The sequence below is a fragment of the Vipera ursinii genome (genome assembly GCF_947247035.1).
Source record: "Vipera ursinii genome assembly, chromosome: 11".
NCBI lineage: Eukaryota > Metazoa > Chordata > Lepidosauria > Squamata > Viperidae > Vipera > Vipera ursinii.
Window position 1 is genome coordinate 17,376,413 of NC_139524.1, and position 19,924 is coordinate 17,396,336.

The following is a 19,924-nucleotide window of genomic DNA, read 5'->3' on the forward strand; positions in this document are numbered from 1 at the left end:
TCCGAGAGATATGTCTTGAAGGACACATATTAGGAATGAGCAAATAGGAATTTGGGAAAATCGCAACAGAGGCTTGTCCTGTTCAGTGCTAGCTTGGCAAGGAGTTTTAATTCCTAAGTCAGCGTCTCTCAACCGTGGCAGCTTTAAGATGGAGGGACTTCAACTCCCCAAATTCTCTAGCCAGCCATGGCTGAGAGACAGTTCAAAATATTCAGCAGTTAAGTACAGAAAAACGGCACATCTCAAAAACATAGATGTTCTTATATTTTGAAGACAAAGATATAAACAGGAATGAAATTGTGTGTGATACTTTTATTCCTTAAATCCAAACCATTTTTGAGCACAGTCTTGTCCTACTGTCCTGTGGGGTGAAGCGATCGTGGTTGGTTGAAGGTCAGCCATGGTGACACAATGGTTAGAATGCAGTACTCCAGGCTACTTCTGCTGACTGCCGGGTGCCAGCAGTTCGACAGTTTGATCCTCACCGGCTCAAGGATGACTCAGCCTTCCATCCTTCCAAGGTCGGTAAAATGAGGAGCCAGATTGTTGGGGGGAAATATGCTGACCGTAGACGGTAAACCGCTTAGAGAGGGCTGTAAAAACACTGTGAAGCGGTATATAAGTCTAAGGGCTATTCTATTCTATTCTATTCTATTCTATTCTATTCTATTCTATTCTATTCTATTCTATTCTATTCTATTCCATTGCCATGGTGGCGCAGTGGTTAGAATGCAGTATTGCAGACTGACTCTGCTCACTGCCAAGAGTTTGATCCTGACCTGCTTAAGGTTAACTCAGCCTTCCATTCTTCCGAGGTGGATAAAATGAGGACCTGGATTGTTGGAGGACAATATGCTGACTCTGTAAACCACTTAGAGAGGGCTGTTAAGCACTGTGAAGCGGTATATAAGTCTACGTGCTACTGCTAAGTGCTAAGGTTTGACCTCAGTCATTCAACCTGCCATAGATAAGCAAATCACAGCAGTGACCTGGGCTGTCAGTGGTGGGCGCCCCTTGGGGTTTAAAGACTGAGTCACCAAAGCCTACGCTTCCAATGGAGTTGCAAGGTCTCGCCCATCCATCAGCGGCGGAGAGATGCTGTGGTTGCAATCGTGTAAACCATTACTTGAAGCCGGCTTCGGTTTGACAGAGCAAGTGTGACTCAGCCAGGGGTGTTTGGCAGCCAGATTTTGTGGCATCGCTTGAGGGCTCAAACTCCACCTTGCCCTGGCCCATCAAAAGGAGAAACGGATTTGTTTGAGGCATCCCCCACTGCCTTTGGCCAAATACAATTCCTTATTTCTTTGAGATTCTGGTTAGGCAAGACATAAATATACAACTTTAAATAATCTGTTTTCTGCCATCCAGCAGCTAGGAGCGTGGGTGGGTGTGCCGGCATGCTTGCCATTCAGACTGAGTATCCCTCTGGGGTCGATTACTGTCACAGGCTGTAACCATGATTGCGAAAGCTGTTCCCTTTATTGAACAGCTGTGTGGCTGTGCAGTGCAACACAAATCACAAGGAGGGCAATATGTGTACAAGAACCCCATCATCGACAGCAGCTCACTTTTCACTGTGGGAACCATTCCGTCAACATTCACTCCATACAATAAATCAGTGCTTCTCAACCTCATTCCCTGCAAGAGGTATGGATTTCAACTCCCAGAATTCCTGGTTGGCTGGGGGAATTCTGGGGAGTTGAAGTCCACACCTCTTGCAGGGAACAAGGATGAGAAACAGCAGCCATTCCGCATAACCATAAGGCCTGGATGGTTTTTAGGCCTACCAAATTGTATATTTCCATTTTCCCAACGCTTTCTACCTCCTCAAAAGAGACGGGTTATTTTATTATTTTATTTTTTCTACCGTGTTTTCCGAGTGCTTTGGGATTTTATTTATTTTTTTAAATTGGTGGGTCATTTTGCTCAACTTAGATGGAGGTGAGGCGGCCAGCATAAAACCGGAAGCCAGAAGGGCGAAGATGCTCAACCTCCAGCGACGAGAAGCTGAAGCTGTTCAATATTGTGCCATGCCAATGCAGCCTATGCCATCGAAGGAAGAATCCTAAATAAGCCACCAGTGGCACTCAAGGAAGCCACTATCTCTGCCAATGTCCTTAATAATGTGTATTCTGGAGAAGCTTTGTTTGAAGAACACCTTAGCTCAGTTCGTTTTGTTCTTCCCGGTGTTGAAGGGAACGTCCTGACTCAAGAGATAATCGGCAGTATTTCGCTCCGGGCATACTCTTTTATGGCTATTAAAACCAGATGTTGGAGCCAAAAGGTTCTGTCCCGTGGCTTACTCTTGTTTAGCTCCCTGGGTTAATTTCTTCTCTCCTAGGAGGCACTGTGTCTGATCGTGAAGCACATCACCTTCCCTGTTGTCAAGGCAAGGTGCAAAGGCTATTATCAATGCCAAAGAACAGTCAAAGAGATAGATGCCCAAGGCAGGAAATCCAGAAGGAACATCGGCTAAAATGATCTGTTATGGCTGCAAGGCAGCCTCTCTTGATTTTCCATCCAGGCCTTCCCCACCGATGAGTTTGTTTCTCTCCTAAAACAATGGCTCTCATTTCATGCATTCAATCAATCAAGGAGACATCTGGGTGGTTGAATACAGTTTTGGTGTTTCATTGCCTCTAATCTTGACCCTACCTCTATTAAAACCATATGGATTTCTTTATTGTATCTCTGCAGATACAAGAGACACAACTATGCTCCACACACACACAAAAAAACCCCACCCGATCAGTTTATAACCTCAGAAATGAGTTGCAATTCTTTGACCTAAAATTATTGGATGGATGGATGGATGGATGGTTGCATGCATGTCTAGGAAGGCCCCACATCCCCAGATTAAAATATTCTTTATTCTTAATATTAAAAAAAGAGGCAGGACAGAACTGGACCTGATTTTTCTTTCAAGACATGCATACATGCATGGATGGAAAGACAGATGGAGCGGTGGATGGATAGAGGAAGGGATGGATGAAGGTTGGATGGATGGTTGCATGAATAGATCAGACAGACAGGCTTCACTGATGATCAAACTGACTTCCTTGGTTAGAGAGAAGACAATATCACAAAGCATAAACACATTTCCCAGAATTCTTAGCAACAGCCATGCAGGCAGGAGGATTCTGGAAAATGGAAGTCCACATATCTGGACAAAAAAAAAACAATCTGGAAAATACCAAGCCACTTAACCCTGTAATCCAGGCACTGTCTAATCCGTGTTTTGTTTTTGAATTTTTGAAAAGGTTGGTACTGTACAGATTTTGTTTAAAAAAGACTGAGTCAAAGATGGAGTCTTTTCTGCCAAATAGCATCCACTGGCAGGCAAGCCTTGTGCGGAGGGGCCAGGAAGGAAGAGTAAGACACGAAGGTAACTTTCATCACCTGGGATAAATGCAGAATTCCAAAACCAGGGATGGAATTTCTCAGTTTAGAGTGGACATGTCAAACACAAGGCCCGGGGGCCGGAGCCGGCCCGCGAAGCGGTTTCATGTGGCCCGCGAAGCCATCCTGGAAACAGGGAGGGAACGGCCCCCACTGCCTTGGCCCTGGCCCAGAGACCCTCCTTCTGCCAGAGACCCTCAGATCTGTCCCACTCCTGCCCAGGCCCCCATAGGCACCCTTGATGCCAACGATGTAGAGCTGGCCACGCCCACCCAGTAGGCCACACGCACTCTAGCCACGCCCACCCAGTAGGCCACGCCCACCCTGGCCATACCCCCCCGCCCACCCCCCCGACGGCAACCGCAATGCTGATGCGGCCCTCAATGAAATTGAGTTTGACACCCCTGGTTGAGAGTGAATTCACTGAGGCACAACGTCTCTCAGCGATTCCCAACGTATCTTCATGGCTTCCTCCTCACCTGGGCGACGTCGCCAAATATTGCCCATCAACGGCTCTCTTCCATTGCGTTCCCCTTCCTCTCCACAAACTCTCATAGCATGGACCTTGCACATTTCCTTCCCAACCCCACCTCCTCTCACAAACTGCCTGGGGGGGGTTGGCGGGGGGGGGGATTTTCGGTGGTGAAACAGTGCAGGAAAAACACTCTCTTACTGAGGCTCCTCTCCAAACCAATTTCCCCCTGCGGCCCTGTTTAGGAAAACAAAACCAACCCCCCCCCCCCAAAAAAAACCCTCAGAGATCCATTTGCAGATTTTCTGTTTTGGCAGGTTTATGACGAGATCAAATTAAACTGCCAATGTTGTGTTTGTTTGTTTTTTTCAAAAAAAAATAACCCAGCTATGCAGATGTTGGTAAGGAGAGCAAAAGAAGAAAAACCTGTTGAATATTTGACGTGGTCCTGAACCAGGCAGAGGGAAGGGAGGGGAAGGGAAAGTGGCAGCCTTGACAAAACGAAAGGAGAAGATGTAGGCAGGAGTAGTGGGGGGGGGGAGCCTGCAGAAGGTACCCCGTGTCCTCGACTTACAACGTTTCGTTGAGAGAAAAAATCTTCATCAGGGTCCGTTCCAAGCTGGGAACAAACAAAATGGAGACTGCTTTAGAAAGAAGGTTGCAGTTTATTGAAGAGCAGAGCCAGACAGCAATGTGGCTCTGGGGAAACTGACCACATGTAGCAAGGGGTGGTGGGTTTTTATCCCTTCATGGGCTTTTTGTTTGGAGTTGATCCTGTGCCATGAACTTTGACCTGAGTCTGTGTGTGCCTGATGGTGGTGGGTTAATCCTATTATGTCCCAAAGGTCATATCCTGCTTCCCTGGGGCTGGGGCTGACGGCTATGTCCTAGGTTGGATTATTATTATTATTATTTTTTGGTGTGAGGGATTGTTGATTGTCTTTCTAATCCCATCAGCTCCAATCTTCCTGGCTCCAATCTTTCTGATAAGATTATCACATCTGCAATTCTGCAGGCCTGGTTTCCGTTTGGGGGCAGAGACTTGGGCGGCGGTGGGGGAGGGATTTTCCTGCCTTTAAGATCCTCTGGGGAAATATAATATTCTGCCTTTTAAATATTTCCAAAATATTTCTTTCTCTGGGGTGGGGGTGGGGAGATGTGCTGTCCTCCCACAGTTTAGTGACTGTTCAAAGTTATAATGGCAGTAGGAAAAAGTGACTTTTGACCCTTTTTCAAACTTACGACCCTCCCCGTGGTCCCGGGATTTACATTCAGATGCTTGACAAACTGACTCACATTTAAGATGGTCCCGGGATCAAGTGATCCCCTTTTGTGACCGTCTGACAAGCCAAGTCAACGAGGGAAGCCTGATTCACTTAACAACGCTGTGACTAAGTTATCAAATGCAGCGACTCACTTGACAAATGGGGCAGGACAAGTCGTACAATGGGGCACATCTCACTTAGCAACGTAAATTTTTGGTTCAGTTGTGGGTCTTGAGTCCAGGACTACCTGTATATCTCTTCATCTCACAGACAGACAAGTTTTGGCTCTTAGACTGCAAAGCTTGGGGGTTGCATGTTTCCCCCCCACAAAAAAATAAGTAGGCTCAGAAGCAAGAATTGGGTGGACGTCAAATCAGCCTCTTCACTGAATGAAAATAATATGAAATAAGAATAAGAGAATAAGAATAAAAGAATAAGAATAAGAATAAAAGAATAAGAATAAAAGGATAAGAATAAGAATAAAAGAATAAGAACAAGAATTTTTATTCTTGTTCCACTCTTTTGTAAGAATAAAAGAATAAGAATAAAAGAATAAGTCCAGCCCCCTGCTCAAGCAAGAGAACCTATAGCATCTCAGACAAATGGGTGTCCAGCCTCTTCTTAAAAACTTCCAGGGATGGAGCGCCCACGATTTCTGGTGGCAAGCTGTCTCACTGGTTAATTGTCCTCACTGTTAGAAAGTTTTCTCCTTAATTCCAGGTTGCTTCTCTCCTTGATTACTTTCCATCCATATTAAGGAAAATGGTTTTAATTGGAACATTCCCCCATAGGTATTCCTCTTCCCTAACCTGGTAACAATTACAGTTTGGCCAGGCTGCAGGGCTGACCCCAAGCTCTTCAGAGTTACGGCAGGAGTTAGCATCAGGACCGGTGTGTTTTAATGCACCCACAGCAGCCCCTGAGTCTACCCATCCATCCACAGTGATGCCTGGCAGCATCCTTGCCAAGGAAGGAGGCTTGGCTTGCTCTTGACAGGAGGGCTGGGGTAGAAAAACGGATGCTGAGCCAGGCCTCTGTAACACACCAGGGGCACAATTATGTGCTTGTGGAACCAGGAGGGGGGGAGGGGGGAGGGAAGCGCTCTTAAGGAAACCCCTTGGGCATCATTATGTAGAGGTCGTGCCAAGGTCTCCCTAAGATTCACCCTGGCAGAATTGCCCAAGGGATAGGGGTCCTTTAACCCACAACTTGAAGATGTCTGGGCTTCAACTCCCAGAGTTGCCCACCCAGCATGGGAATTCAATTCTGGGAGCTGAAGTCTGTGTATCTTCCAAGTTGCAATGGTTGAGAAACATTTTAAGTATGGACTTCAGCCCTTAGAATCTTTCCTTCTTTCTTTCCTTCCTTCCTTCCTTCCTTCCTTCCTTCCTTCCGTGATGGAGGCAGCTAGGTGATATGGCAAAGCTAAGTGACTTTAGGCCATCACCGGGAGACAGAAAGTTCTAGTCCCACCTTAGCCATGAAAGTCAGCTGGGTGTCTTTCGGCCAGTCCATTTCTTTTGGCCCAGCCCACTTGGTAGAGGTTCTCCTGCTTGAGCAGGGGGCTGGATTAGAAGACCTCCAAAGTCCCTTCCAGATTCTATTCTATTCTATTCTATTCTATTCTATTCTATTCTATTCTATTCTATTCTATTCTATTCTATTCTATTCTATTCTATTCTATTCTATTCTATTCTATTCTAAATCTATTCTACTCCCAGAGTAGTTGTTGTAGAGAAAAGAGAAGGAAGATGTGTTAGGTATATTCACTGCCTTGAATTATTTGTAAAAATAACAGAGGCAGGATACAAACAAATGAGCCAAATTCAAGGATGCCTTTACGCTGGCAGGCTTAGTTATTTAATTTCAGTAGGCAATCGTTTGAAGATTCTGGTGGCACAAATGAATAAGAAAGCCTGGCAATGCATGAACAACAGAGAGCTTATTTATCAAGCTATTCCCTACTACTTTATTAGGTTAGTTACTAGGTTATACTACTAGCTTATTTACCGGGCTAATTTCCCTACTAGGGAAATTCTGCACGTTGTGTTTGGGCACAGAAGTCTTTTCAACAACGGTGCTCAGGCGGAATCAAACTTTGCAACTAAGGCTTAAAAAAAAAATGAAAGAAATTTTTTTTTTGCAGGTGTTCAGCCTCCTGGCATCCTGATTATTTTATGGCACTTTTCACGAAGGATATGTGGCTTGTTGTGTTTCCCCCCCACCCCCTTATCAGCAGTTTTCATCTTAATTGCCATTTCCGTTCCAACTGTAAATGCTGAATGGTTTTACTGCTTTAATTGTCAATAAAGGACTGAATGGGTGGGAACGCGTTCCCAGAGGGCAATATAAGAAGGCTGAGGAGACATGTCACCGGCAAAACATTTGACTATGTTACCAGTTAGAAGCCAGATCTCAGAAAATTCCCCTTTCTGGTTGAGAATTCTATGGAGAGGGGGGAAAAAAAAACATAAATAAACAAAGCCATGCCAATTCTCCATTCAGGTGAGCTGAGGATACGATATAAGCTGTTCGATGAACAAAAATAAGAGTACATAAATAAAACTCCTCGCTAACTCTCTCTGTTCCGCAAGTGCAATGGTGCTCAGAATTGTGGGACATTTCTTAAGTGAGTTTTGCCCCATTTTATGACTTTTCCTGCCACAGTTGCTAAGCGAATCGCTGCGGTCTTTAAGTGAGGAACACAGTCCTTAAGCGAATCTGGCTTCCCCCGTTGACTTTGCTCGTCAGGAGGGCGCAAAAGGGGATCGCGTGACCCCGGGATACTGCGACCGTCATAAATAGGAGTCCGTTGCCAAGTGTCCGAATTCTGATCACGGGACCCTGGGGATGCTGCAACGGGCCTAAGTGTGAGAAACGGTCACAAGTCCCTTTTCAGGGCCGCTGTGACATGAAACGGTCGCTAAATGAAACTGCTGCGAGTCGAGAACGACCTGCATCTTTGCTTGAAGCCTCTCGCCTTGCAGCGTGGGAAAAAGAGAAGCTGAAAACATTAACCTCTTTCTGGCTTTGCAGGCTGTTCCCCCATATCAAGGTCAGCCTTGTTTTCAAGCAATGTCTCTCCGCCAGCATCTCCTCTTCTGACAGTCTGGATTGGCCCTTATCTCCTCTTTCGCAGCAAAAACCTCGCCCCGAATTGTGCACGGTGTTTTTGTTCCTGCATTCACAGTCGGCGGGAGAGTTTTGGAAGGGTTGCTGGCTGCACCTGGAAGGTCGAAAATGACTTCGGGGTTAAGTTCTTCCATTTTGAGTCACACAATAGTTAAAAAGGGCGTGGAAGAAGGACAAAGGAGCTATTCATCACGAATAGATTTTTTTATTTTTTTGTAAATTGCTGGTATTTATGGCACCCTAGGCAACTTTCTGAGCTAATACTTAAACCTGAGTTTCTTCTAATCCACGACAGCTAGCCCACAACATACAGTTGTTCATTTAGTGACCGTTCAAAAGTTAGGGAATGGCACTGGGAAGAAAGGGACTTAGGACTATTTTTCACACTCACAACCGTGGCAAGTGTCCCTCCCGATCCACGGTCTCGTGATCACAATGGGCAAAAGACTCATATTTATTTTGTGCCGTCTCTCTTTGCCACCTTCTAACAAGCCAAGTCAATAGGGAAGCCAGATTCACTTAACAACCGTGTTGCTAACTTAACAAATGTAGAGATTCCCTTAACAACCCTGGCAAGGAAGGCGATAAAGTGAAGCAAAATTCACTCAACAAACGTTTCACTTAGCGACAGAAATATTGGGCTCCGTTGGGGTCGTTAAGACGAGGACTTCCTGTCTATCTATCTGGACACACGCTGCTCATGCAGCCAGCAAGTATTTAATATTTCTGGCATGGTTGTGGCAAAAACCCAAACTAAATTAATTTTGGAAAGTAACAAGCGAGTCCTGCAACAAAATATTCCTCTTATGCCTTTTGGGCAATTCATCCCTTCTAGCCAGTCACCGCTCTATGACTACTGAGCATGCTCAGTCTTCCTCTGAAGGTTTTGGGGTCTCTGCTCCTGGATTAATCTCTCTACACACACACACACCCAGCTATTTTCTGAAAATATTTGGTGTTCCTCCAAGCTTGCCAATACGTCTGTCTTGTGCATAAGTGGTGTCGCTTTGACACTCACACTGAGCAATGGTTATCGAGGGAGCAGCGATGGCAGTAACAACCGTTTGGGTTAAGAGTTACACAAAGGTCTGTGGCACGCCTGCATCGCCTGGCAGGTCGCCTTTAATAGCAGGGAAAGATTCTGACGTGTCTCTGTTGCTCACCACCCAGCCTATAGGGGTGACCTTCTTTCCAGTCATAAACCTGGATGAAATTAATTCAGCCCCTGGCCCGTTAGGAGAAAACACCCGAGGCTGATAAAAAACAATAGTCAAAACAGGGGCCAAGCATTCCCCAGGGCAGCCTTTTAAAGAGCTCCATATCCTTCTCTTGGCAAAACAAAACTTAAGCCATTGGGGAACAGCATCTGCTGGAGGATAATAAGGGCCATGATGAAATTCTTGTTCAGGCTTGCAGGAGGTTCAGTGGCGGTGACACCTTCTTTACAGCCTGTGCCAGATCACTCTGTAGCAAATTAAACCACCTTTGCCATTTGACTACAGACACGGTCCAATTCCTGGCAAGGCTGTGGGGGGGGGGAAAGGCAGTGAGAGCCGAAGTGGGTGTTCCTCGGTGGCCTTTGGCCAACAGATGAAGACCTTTCAAGCAAGGAAATTGTGGGGTTCTTCAGAGATGGGAACAACCCCGAATGGATGACTCTACTCAAGACCAGAGATGTGGGAATTTTTCGATAGCGGCAAATACCTGCAGCTAGGGTGGACGTTGGTTCTCCGAGCGTATGGGTTGGTTTCCAAATATTTCGTTACCAGGCTAGAAAACATCTTCAGCGTAATTCCTAAGGATGACACTGACACCCCCTAAATTTCGCTGAAGATGTTACCTAGCTTGGTAACTAAACGTTTGGAAACCAACCCACAAGCTCAGAGAACCAGTCTCCACCCTGATCTGGGAATTCTTCAGGCTTACAGGAAGGAATTGGTGGGGGCTTTTCCTTAGGATTGTGTAAGAGAAGGATGTGGCAGAATCTGGGGTGGAGTTAAAAGAGGGACCAGCCTAGAATCCCTACATAGCCACAAGCAAATTAAGGCCAACCTCCCTTGAATTCCTTTGACTAGTATCTAACTCCAAGCAGACTCCTAGACTGTTGCTGACGTAGATTTATACTGACAAACAGAATAATTCATAAGAAGAAACAACAATTTCATCTGAGAGAATAACACAGAGTTGGAAGGGGCCTTGGAAGTCTTCCAATCCAATTATAACTTTGAAAAGTTGCTAAAGGAATAGCTGTAAGTCAGGGGCTATCTGCATTTATGATAAATTTCAGAAGTCAACTCTTTTCCCCTCTGTTCCATCCTTGCATTTACAGATCAACACCCACACAAATTCTGCTTACCTTAGGGGGAGGAAAAAAAAATCAGATAGCGGAAAGTAATGCAAAATAGCGAAGGAAGAAGTGGCATCAAATTTAAAAAAAAAACTGGAAAAAAAGGGTGAAAGTTGTGGTTGAAACCAGATTGTTTAAGATCAGTGCTCCACTAGCAAATGTGGGAATTCACCCCAGGGTGGAGGGAAGGACCGTTTCTCACAGAGATTGCCGGGCTTACACAAGGAAGTGAAAAATACCAATTCGGCTTTGAGTCATTTTCCAAAACATAAACATGAGCTCTCAATCACTACATCAAAGTCACATTGGAAGCCAATAGAATAGAATAGAATAGAATAGAATAGAATAGAATAGAATAGAATAGAATAGAATAGAATAGAATAGAATAGAATAGAATAGAATAGAATAGAATAGAATAGAATAGAATAGAATAGAATATGGAATAAATGGAATAGAATAGAATAGAATAGAATAGAATAGAATAGAGAATAGAATAGAATAGAATAGAATAGAATAGAATAGAATAGAATAGAATAGAATAGAATAGAATAGAATAGAATAGAATAGAAATAAGGGATAGAATAGAATAGAATGGAATGGAAATAAGGAATAGAATAGAATAGAATAGAATAGAATAGAATAGAATAGAATAGAATAGAATAGAATAGAATAGAATAGAATAGAACAGAAATAAGGGATAGAATAGAATAGAATGGAATGGAAATAAGGAATAGAATAGAATAGAATAGAATAGAATAGAATAGAATAGAATAGAATAGAATAGAATAGAATAGAATAGGCTGGAAGGGACCTTGGAGGTCTTAATTGTCTTCACTGTCAGGAAGTTTCTCCTTAGTTCTAGGATGCTTCTCTGTTTGGTCAGTTTCCAACCATCGTTTCTTGTCCTGCCCTCTGGTGTTTTGGTGAACAACCTGGCCCCCTCTGCCTTGTGGCAGCCCCTCAGATACTGGAATACTGCTATCATGTCTCCCCTATTTCTTCTTTTCTTTAGACTAGCCAAACCCAAGTCCTGCAGCCGTTCTTCGTAAGTTTTAGTCTCCAGGCCCCTGATCATCTTAGTTGCTCTTCTCTGATTTTTTTTTCCAAACTCTCAATATCTTTTTTGTGATAAGGTAAAAGGTAAAGGTTCCCCCCCCCCGCACATGCGTGCTAGTCGTTTCCGACTCTAGGGGCCGGTGCTCATCTCTGTTTCAAAGCTGAAGAGCCAGCGCTTGTCCGAGGACGTCTCCGTGGTCATGTGGCCGGCATGACTAGACGCCAAAGGCGCACAGAGCGCTGTTACCTTCCCACCGTAGCGGTCCCTGTTTTTCTACTTGCATTTTTACGTGCTTTCGAACTGCTAGGTTGGCAGAAGCTGGGACGAGTAACAGGCGCTCACTCTGTTACGCGGCACTCGGGATTCGACCCGCCAAACTGCTGACCTTCTGATCGACAAGCTCAGCGTCCTAAAACTGGCTGCAGTATTCCAGGTGTGGGTTTATAAAGTGTACTAATGCTTCGTGTATCTTGATTCTATGCCTCTGTTTATACAACCCAGGATTGTATTAGCTTTTTTGGCTGCTGCTGCACACTGCTGGCTCATGGTCAAGTGATCGTCCACTAGGACTCCAAGGTCCCTCTCACAGTTACTGTTTTTAAGCCAGGTCACACCCAATCTGTATTTGTAAAACTTTGCTTTTCTCCACTTAGGCCAAAACCAGAAAGGAAAGCCATATGGGCAGTCGTTGACCACAATGTAGCCTAAAGTTTATGTTGCTAATCGAGACGTTTGTTAAGCGAGCCTTGCCCCATTTTACGACCTTTCTGGACACCGTTGTTAGGCGAATCGCTGAGGTTGTTAAATTAGTAACACATTTGTCAAGTCAATCTGGCCTCCGCTATGGACTTTGCTGGTCAGGACGTTGCAAAAGGGGATCACGTGACACACACACACACCCCGGGGTCACTGCAACTCTCATAAATGTGAATCAGTTGTCAAGCTTCTGAATTTTGATCCTGTGATGCCGCAATTGTTGTAAGTGTGAAAAATGGTCATCAGCGCCGCTGTAACTTTGAACTGTCAGTAAACACTAAACCGTTGTAAGTAGAGGACTAGCTGTACATCAAAGGAATTATTTTTAAAGCAGTGTCGCCCTTGGCAAAATGGGTGGGATACAAGTTTGCTGAATGAATGAATGAATGAATGAATAAACGAACAAACGAATATCCTGACATCTAGTTGCATTGCATTCTTGTTTTTTTTTCCTTTTCTTTTTTTTAACAAACCACATTACAGTACAATTTTCATTTCCAAATAATAAAAGGTCCCCTGACCAGATTCCAGACAATGCACAGAAAAAAGGCATGCACGGCAGAAAGTCTTCAAGTCTTTGGGATGATTCCATTATAGCAAAAAACAAAAAGGGGGGGATGGGTGGGGAAATGCTGGCTGGAAAACAATTGGATTAATTGGGGGGGGAATCCAGGATCACTTTGAGCCGATTGTCCAAAAATCCACCATTTGGAGACCGGAAAGCGAACAAATAAAAAAACATTACATCCTTAAACTAATCTTAACGTAATTAGAAGCAAAGCTTTGGAAGCAAACCAAAAATAGGAAACTCCGAGATCTTGCCTATCTATGGGATATAAATCTCAAAACTTTTAATTGCAGTTCCTGGACAATTTAATAGTTGCCGAATTCTGCCAAGAATTTCAACTATGCTGGCTGGTGGCTAGCCTTGCATTATTTTAACCCTGCACGGTAACTCAAGGTCATTGTATATATATATTGCAATTCAGAGCACCCCAGATAAGGAGATTTCATCTTCCTCGTGACTTTAGTGCTCTGTTATGGAAAAAGCTGGCTCCTCTCCCCAGTTTTAAGTCTTTAAAATACTTCTACGGGGGCCGGTCTTGCCGCAAAGCCATGCAAAACTTTTGCTTCAGGCACAGCAGTGTTGAAATGGGGCTTAGAGATAGAAGATTGGTTCTTGCTGATTAAGAAAAGCAGAGGAGGAAAATCCGCCCACTAAAAGTGATCGTCAGATTAGCGGTCGGCTGTAAATTACCTGGGGACTTTATAAAAGAAAGCATAAATATCTAAACCAGAAAGAGGCAAGTCAGAGGACGAAGCCAGTCCTCCTCTGCAACCTCCCTCTTTCCTGCCATCAGCTGGGTTGGGAGCACGGGCGGTCCTCGGCTTACGGCCACAGCGGGGCCCCAAATTTCTGTTGTTAAGCGAGACATCGGTTAAGCGAGCTTTGCCCCATTTGACGGCTTTCCTTGCCACAGTTGTTCAGCGAATCGCTGCAGCGGCCAAGTTAGTCACACGGTCGCAAAACGAATCTGGCTTCCCCCACTGACTTTGCTAGTCGGAAGCAAACCCTTATAAAGAGTTCCCGGCTTAACCCCCCTTAACCCCATTTGGTCAGTCCCCGATCCTTTATCTCGTATCATCCCTCTCGTGGGAAAAAGGAACTTAGGACCCTTCATGTTTATTGCTCTCTTCCGTGACACAAGCCAGATGCTAGCCCCCCCCCCTTGTTTCCCCAGTTCAAAAGGCTTCTCCTTTCCTTTGAAATGCCCTATACCGGTTCAATACACATCTATCCTCTTCTCTTCGGGAGATGGCAGAATCCATGGAATAATGTTTGAAACATTCCATTTATGAATATGATATAAATGGATTCTGACACAGTCAGAGCTGAAGAAGCTTCCTGGATGAGAAGCGAAACGTCTTCAAAGAAGAACAAGAAAGTCCCGTTGCCTCCTGGAATAGCAGCCCTGGGGCAAGTGCGACTGGACGCCCGCGATGCTTCACCAGCCGTGGGCACCCGGTTCACGCCCGCAGGATTGTCTGCAGCTCAGCCTTGTCCCTTTGCAAGTCACAGGATTTTTTCTCTTTCTCTCAACACCTGCGGCTCTCTTTTCCTTCCCTATCCTAGTAGGAGGACGCTGCCCTGCCTCTTAAATGCTGGAGGGAAGAGACCGTCAAATGGGACCCAGAGGGAGAGCCAGAAGCCGGGCCTCTTCAAGCTGTAACCTGTCCGAGCTGCAAGTTGCAACTTGCAAGGGATTTGCCCAGTTGCCATGGATAAGCTAGCATGGCAATCATTTCTAGCCCCAACTACCTCCAGCAATTCAGCCTCTGGCAGTCGAAGAAATTGGCTGCACCTCGCCAAGCTCAAACACACACACACACACACCCCGATATATGGGGCGTTTTCCAAGCAAAGGTGGATCACCTGTTTACCTGGGATGATCTATCCTTAAGAGATTGGGCAACTGTTTGTCTGAAATGGTGTAGGATTTCCTGCTTCAGAAGGCTAGACGTTAGACTAGAAGACCTCCAAGATCCCTTCCAAGGCTGTTCTTTTGTTAGTGGCTGTGTCTTGTTTTATGAAAAGAAGGACCAGGGGTGACAGGATAGCAGTCTTCCAATATCTCAGGGGCTGCCACAAAGAAGAGGGAGTCAAGCTCTTCTCCAAAGCGCCTGAAGGCAGGACAAGAAGCAACGGATGGAAACTAACCAAGAAGAGAAGCAACCTGGAATTAAGAAGAAATGTCCTGACAGTTAGAACAATTAACCAGTGGAACTCCTTGCCTCCAGAAGTTGTGGGTGCTCCAACACTGGAGGTTTTTAGGCAGATTGGACAGCCATTTATCTGAAATGGTAGAGGGCTTCCTGCCTGAGCAGGGGGTTGGACTAAAAGACCTCTAAGGTCCCTTCCGACTCTGTTATTCTGTTAATTATTCTGTTATTCCTACTGCCCGGAGCAGAAGATCAGAGTAGAAGTCCTTCAAGATTCCTCCCATCTCTTAGGATTCCTTGTACGTGCTTTTAGATGAAAAAGGCAACTTAACTTCACCTTTCTATACCCAGATGCTCTAGTCCAAGGGTAGGCAACCTTGGCTCTTTGATGACTCGTGGACTTCAACTCCCAGAATCCCTGAGCCAGCCATGGCTCAGCATGGAAACCTCTCCCTTTCCCCTCAGCATGGCTGGCTGAGGAATTCTGGGAGTTGAAGTCCACGAGTCATAAAGCGGCCTCAGGCCTAGGCCAGGGGTAGGCAACCTTGGCTCTTTGATGACTCGTGGACTTCAACTCCCAGAATCCCTGAGCCAGCCATGGCTCAGCATGGAAACCTCTCCCTTTCCCCTCAGCATGGCTGGCTCAGGAATTCTGGGAGGTGAAGTCCACGAGTCATCAAAGAGCCAAGGTGGCTCTAGTCTAAAGACAACGTTTCTCAGCCTCGGCAAGTTTAAGCTGTGCTTCAACTCCCAGAATTCCCCAGCCAGTATGGAAAGAGCGAACCAGGATTTTAGATGTTTAATCCCTGGAATTGGCAGTCAATTTAAAGAGCTGGCATTTGAGGCAACCGGCGGTGCACTTTTCGCTCCTGAGTTAGAGGGAGCATCTATCTAAGGCCAGAGTTCCCCAGAAATATGAAGCGATTTCATATAACTCAGCACGTGGGCTATGAATCACAGCGGGCTAAAAAACAGAAAAGAATCAGCGACGATCTGGTTAACAGATATGAATGGTTGTGGTTTGAAGCGGCATTCAGACAATGTTGGCAGTAACAATATCGTAGGAAGACCCACTGCTCCAGCTCATCGGAAGACTTGACAGTCATCTCAGAAAAGAAACGGTTCCCGTTATATAACTGTTTCAGAAATATATTTTGTCATATGCTTCCACAGAATTCTACAGAAGAACTCTGGAACCACAACAGGAAGTTAAAAAAGAATGAATAATAATAATAATAAAAAAACACCCCAAGGCCATCCAATAAGCAGAAAAACCTTGAAGATGCTTTAGCCTTCCTCAACTTCCTCCTTTCATCAAAAGCGTAGAGGATGGGCCCATTGGTGGAGGCAATTTTTTTTCTCATCTAAAAAGTCTACTGAAATAATTATCAGACGGAACGGTATTAATAATCCGCAATAAGACCTACAATGGTATTATTGTGGCTGGTCGCACACTCTGACAGATGTTGAGGCCAGAATTAGCCTTTTTTGCCCATCTATTGAACCCTTCCCAAGGACCTGAGATAGGCAGATGTTGTTGCTTAATAATATTAAAGGTACCGTTGAAGGATGTAAGCAGTTCCAAGGAAAGCTGCCTTTTGCAACTGACCGGTGATAACGGTTTTGTCAATGCCAATGGCATTCAACGGTTGTGCCAGATGTTTTGGGACTGCTATATTTATTGGTATTATGTTTAATCTAAATTATTCTTACTACTTCCTTAATAGCGGGCTTATCTATACATCTTGCAGGAATCAAGGAAGGACAAAGAAAGGTAAATTCGATAAGAGCTGGTTCGACTATTAAACAGAGGAAAGATAAGCTCAACTGCTGTGTTACATGGACTCAATAAAGTAATTTAATTCTAGTTATACGTAACCCAAGAGCACTTTGAGACCTATTAGCAAGTCTAACTGATGAAGTAGGTTATTTGTAAGAGACAACACTGTTATTTCAGGAAGGGAAGGGAAGGGAAGGGAGGGAAGGGAAGGGAAGGGAAGGGAAGGGAAGGGAAGGAAACGAAAGGAAAGGAAAGGAAAGGAAAGGAAAGGAAAGGAAAGGAAAGGAAACGAAAGGAAAGGAAACGAAAGGAAAGGAAACGAAAGGAAACGAAAGGAAAGGAAAGGAAAGGAAAGGAAAGGAAAGGAAAGGTTGATCGAGATGCCTCCCACACTCAGTTGCTACTGATAACCTTAAGCAATACTCCAACCCAGTATTCCTCAACCTTGACAACTTGAAAATGTGGGGACTTCAACCCCAGAATTCCCCAGCCAGCCATGCTCCCTGAGGAATTCTGGGAATTGAAGTCCACATGTCTTCAAGTTGCCGAGATTGGACATCCCTGATCTAGAGGTTGCCTATGTTGGACTCCACCTGCGGTTTGAGGCAACCACTTTCCCCTGTCCGAGATCAGAGCAAAAAGAGATGTCAAAAAGATAGCAGGGCAAGAACTTTCCAGCAGCTGTCACACCTTCTGTGGACTTTTGTGAGAACACTGGGCTGGGGAAATAAAGGCCACATTGGTTTAAAACAAAAAGGAGGAAGGCAGCAAGGAACATCAACAAGAGGAAAGGGAGTGTAAGTTTGATTTGGCAAGTCCAAACAAAGGAATGACAGAGTCTCCAGAAGCAACCAAGCCAAGAAATAAAGGTGGGGCAGAGAAGGGGGTGTGGATGGACCCATTTCTTCCTCACCGTTCACCATCCTGTCTTGAACAGGAAATACCCAGGTATGAGATGTTGCAAATTGGACGGTACACAAGGCACCCTTTTAAGCCTCCTGACTTATGGAAAAACAGTGACAGATGTCTTGGGGCTACAAGATCAAAGGGCCATTGTGCTGAACCTCTCAGCAAACCGGGCCTTGTCCTTTACCCAAACCCACAGGAATGCACAGCCCCATCATTTTGACACGGGCTAATCAACTTCAGAACCCAGATCTTTTCAATTAAAGGCACAGCTTTGAAAGAACATCGGACAGGACCAAGCAGAGCGTCACCATCAGCAAATACGGATGCAATGGTAGGGTGATGCCCCCCACCCTGCCTAGCCCGATGAGACCTCAATCAGCCAATAAGTCCATCTGCTATTATTTGAATGATCACAGATTAATGTCACACTTCTCAGAATAAAGCTACAGAAAGCAGCTCATAGTATTGGTCAACCACATTGATTTTTTTTGAGGTTTCTATGGACCAACAGAAGCGAGGTCCAGTTGAGAATACCCCGGTAATATATTGTCGAGAAGGTATAAACTAGCGTATGCTCTAAAAAGCGCTATTTCCCAGCCTCAGCAACTTTGAGGTTGCTTGTTGACTCTAGAAAGAGTCCAGAGAAAGAGCAACAAAAACGATTAGGGGACCGAAGGCTAAAATATATGAAGAACGGTTGCAGGAATTGGGTATGTCTAGTTTAATGAAGAGAAGGACGAGGGGGAACATGATAGCAGTGTTCCAATACCTCAGGGGCTGCCCCAGAGAAGAGGGAGTCAATCTATTCTCCAAAGCACCTTATGAAGGCAGAACAAGAAGCAACGGAGGGAAACTAATCAAGGAGAGAAGCAACCTGGAATGAAGGAGGAAATCTCCTGACAGTTAGAACAATTAACAATTAACCAATGGAACAACCTGCGGAAGTTGTGGGTGCTCCAACACTGGAGGTTTTTAAGAAGAGACTGGACAGCCATTTGTCTGAAATGGCATGGGGTTTCCTGCCTGAGCAGGGGGTTGGACTAGATGACCTGCAAGGTCCCTTCCAGCTCTGTTATTCGGTTAAAGTGTGTGGGCTTCAATTTCCAGAATTCCTGTTTGCCGGGGGTGCGCTTAGAATTTCAGGGATGGTTAACCTGGAGTTTTCTGGATGCAAAATTCTATCTCTGGCTGAAACCACTTTATCTACACTCCCATCTTTCCTCTCTTTTTTCCCCGGAGGTTAGTTTTAGAGAAGAGGAATGGGAACATGCTCCTCTACAAAAGGAAACCCTGGAAAGTTGATAAGGAAGAATTCAGAACGAAGAACAGATTTTTCCAGATTTTTATCTGTCTTTCTGTAAAAAAAAAACAACCCACCTTTTTCACAAAGGTCTCTGAAAATGTTTGCAAGGCAGCGGCCTGTTTTTGGTTGGGAATGTTTGTCTTTGCTTTGTTTCTCCAGACACTCCTGCCTTCCATTCACATTCTGCAGAATAACCTGGGGGGGGGGGGGAAGAAGCAGAAGTAGAGCACACACAAGGGGACCCTTTGCAAACACGCCTCCTGGCAGTGGTGGGATGCAAACAGGTGAACAACCGGTTCTCCGTGTGGATACCGCTTCCGGAAGTCCGTTCTGGGCCCGGGCGACAAAAAATTAGCTACCGGTTCTGCCGAAGTGGTGCGAACCAGCCGAATCCCAGCGCTACCTCCTGGGATAAAACTCCAGATGTTGCAAGAGAAGCAAAACCAGGTTTCGAGAGAACTTAAAATGGGTTCTTATCCAGCCAGTTGCACAAGACAGCACTGGCCACAACTGGTCTTAAGTGAGTAAAATTGTGAAATCGGTGGTGGAAAGCAGATGTTACGACACGTCAGGACTCTAAAGACACTGACGAAATAAGGGTGATATCAGATCATCTCCACCGGCTGCCTGTCTTTTTCCAAGCCCAGCTCCAAGCACTGGAAGTCGATTCCCCAAAAAACTCGAAATCAGAAGAGTTTTAAAAACTGCTGCTCCATTCTGAACTTGACTTATGCTTTGTGGGCTAAAATTTCCAGGGAAAATTTGATCCGTTGAGGACATGGC

At 45.1% G+C, this 19,924-nt stretch overlaps 1 protein-coding gene across 4 annotated transcripts in view; it reads right to left on the reverse strand.

Annotated features, from left to right (window-relative positions):
* Positions 1 to 264: 264 nt before the first annotated feature.
* PPCDC (phosphopantothenoylcysteine decarboxylase) overlaps positions 265 to 19,924 on the reverse strand; it is a 35,548-nt gene continuing 15,888 nt past the window's right edge. Inside the window, exons 6-8 of one of the 4 annotated variants that reach the window (XR_014493566.1) lie at positions 8,091 to 8,362; positions 4,446 to 4,490; positions 265 to 604 (exon numbers count right to left, since the gene is read on the reverse strand). The gene's annotated coding sequence lies outside the window, so the exon portion shown is untranslated. Of the gene's footprint in view, positions 605 to 4,445; positions 4,491 to 7,497; positions 7,582 to 8,090; positions 8,363 to 14,715; positions 15,164 to 19,924 lie in introns of those variants that run through there. The other 3 variants (XR_014493565.1, XR_014493567.1, XM_083371693.1) reach the window with 3 other exon arrangements.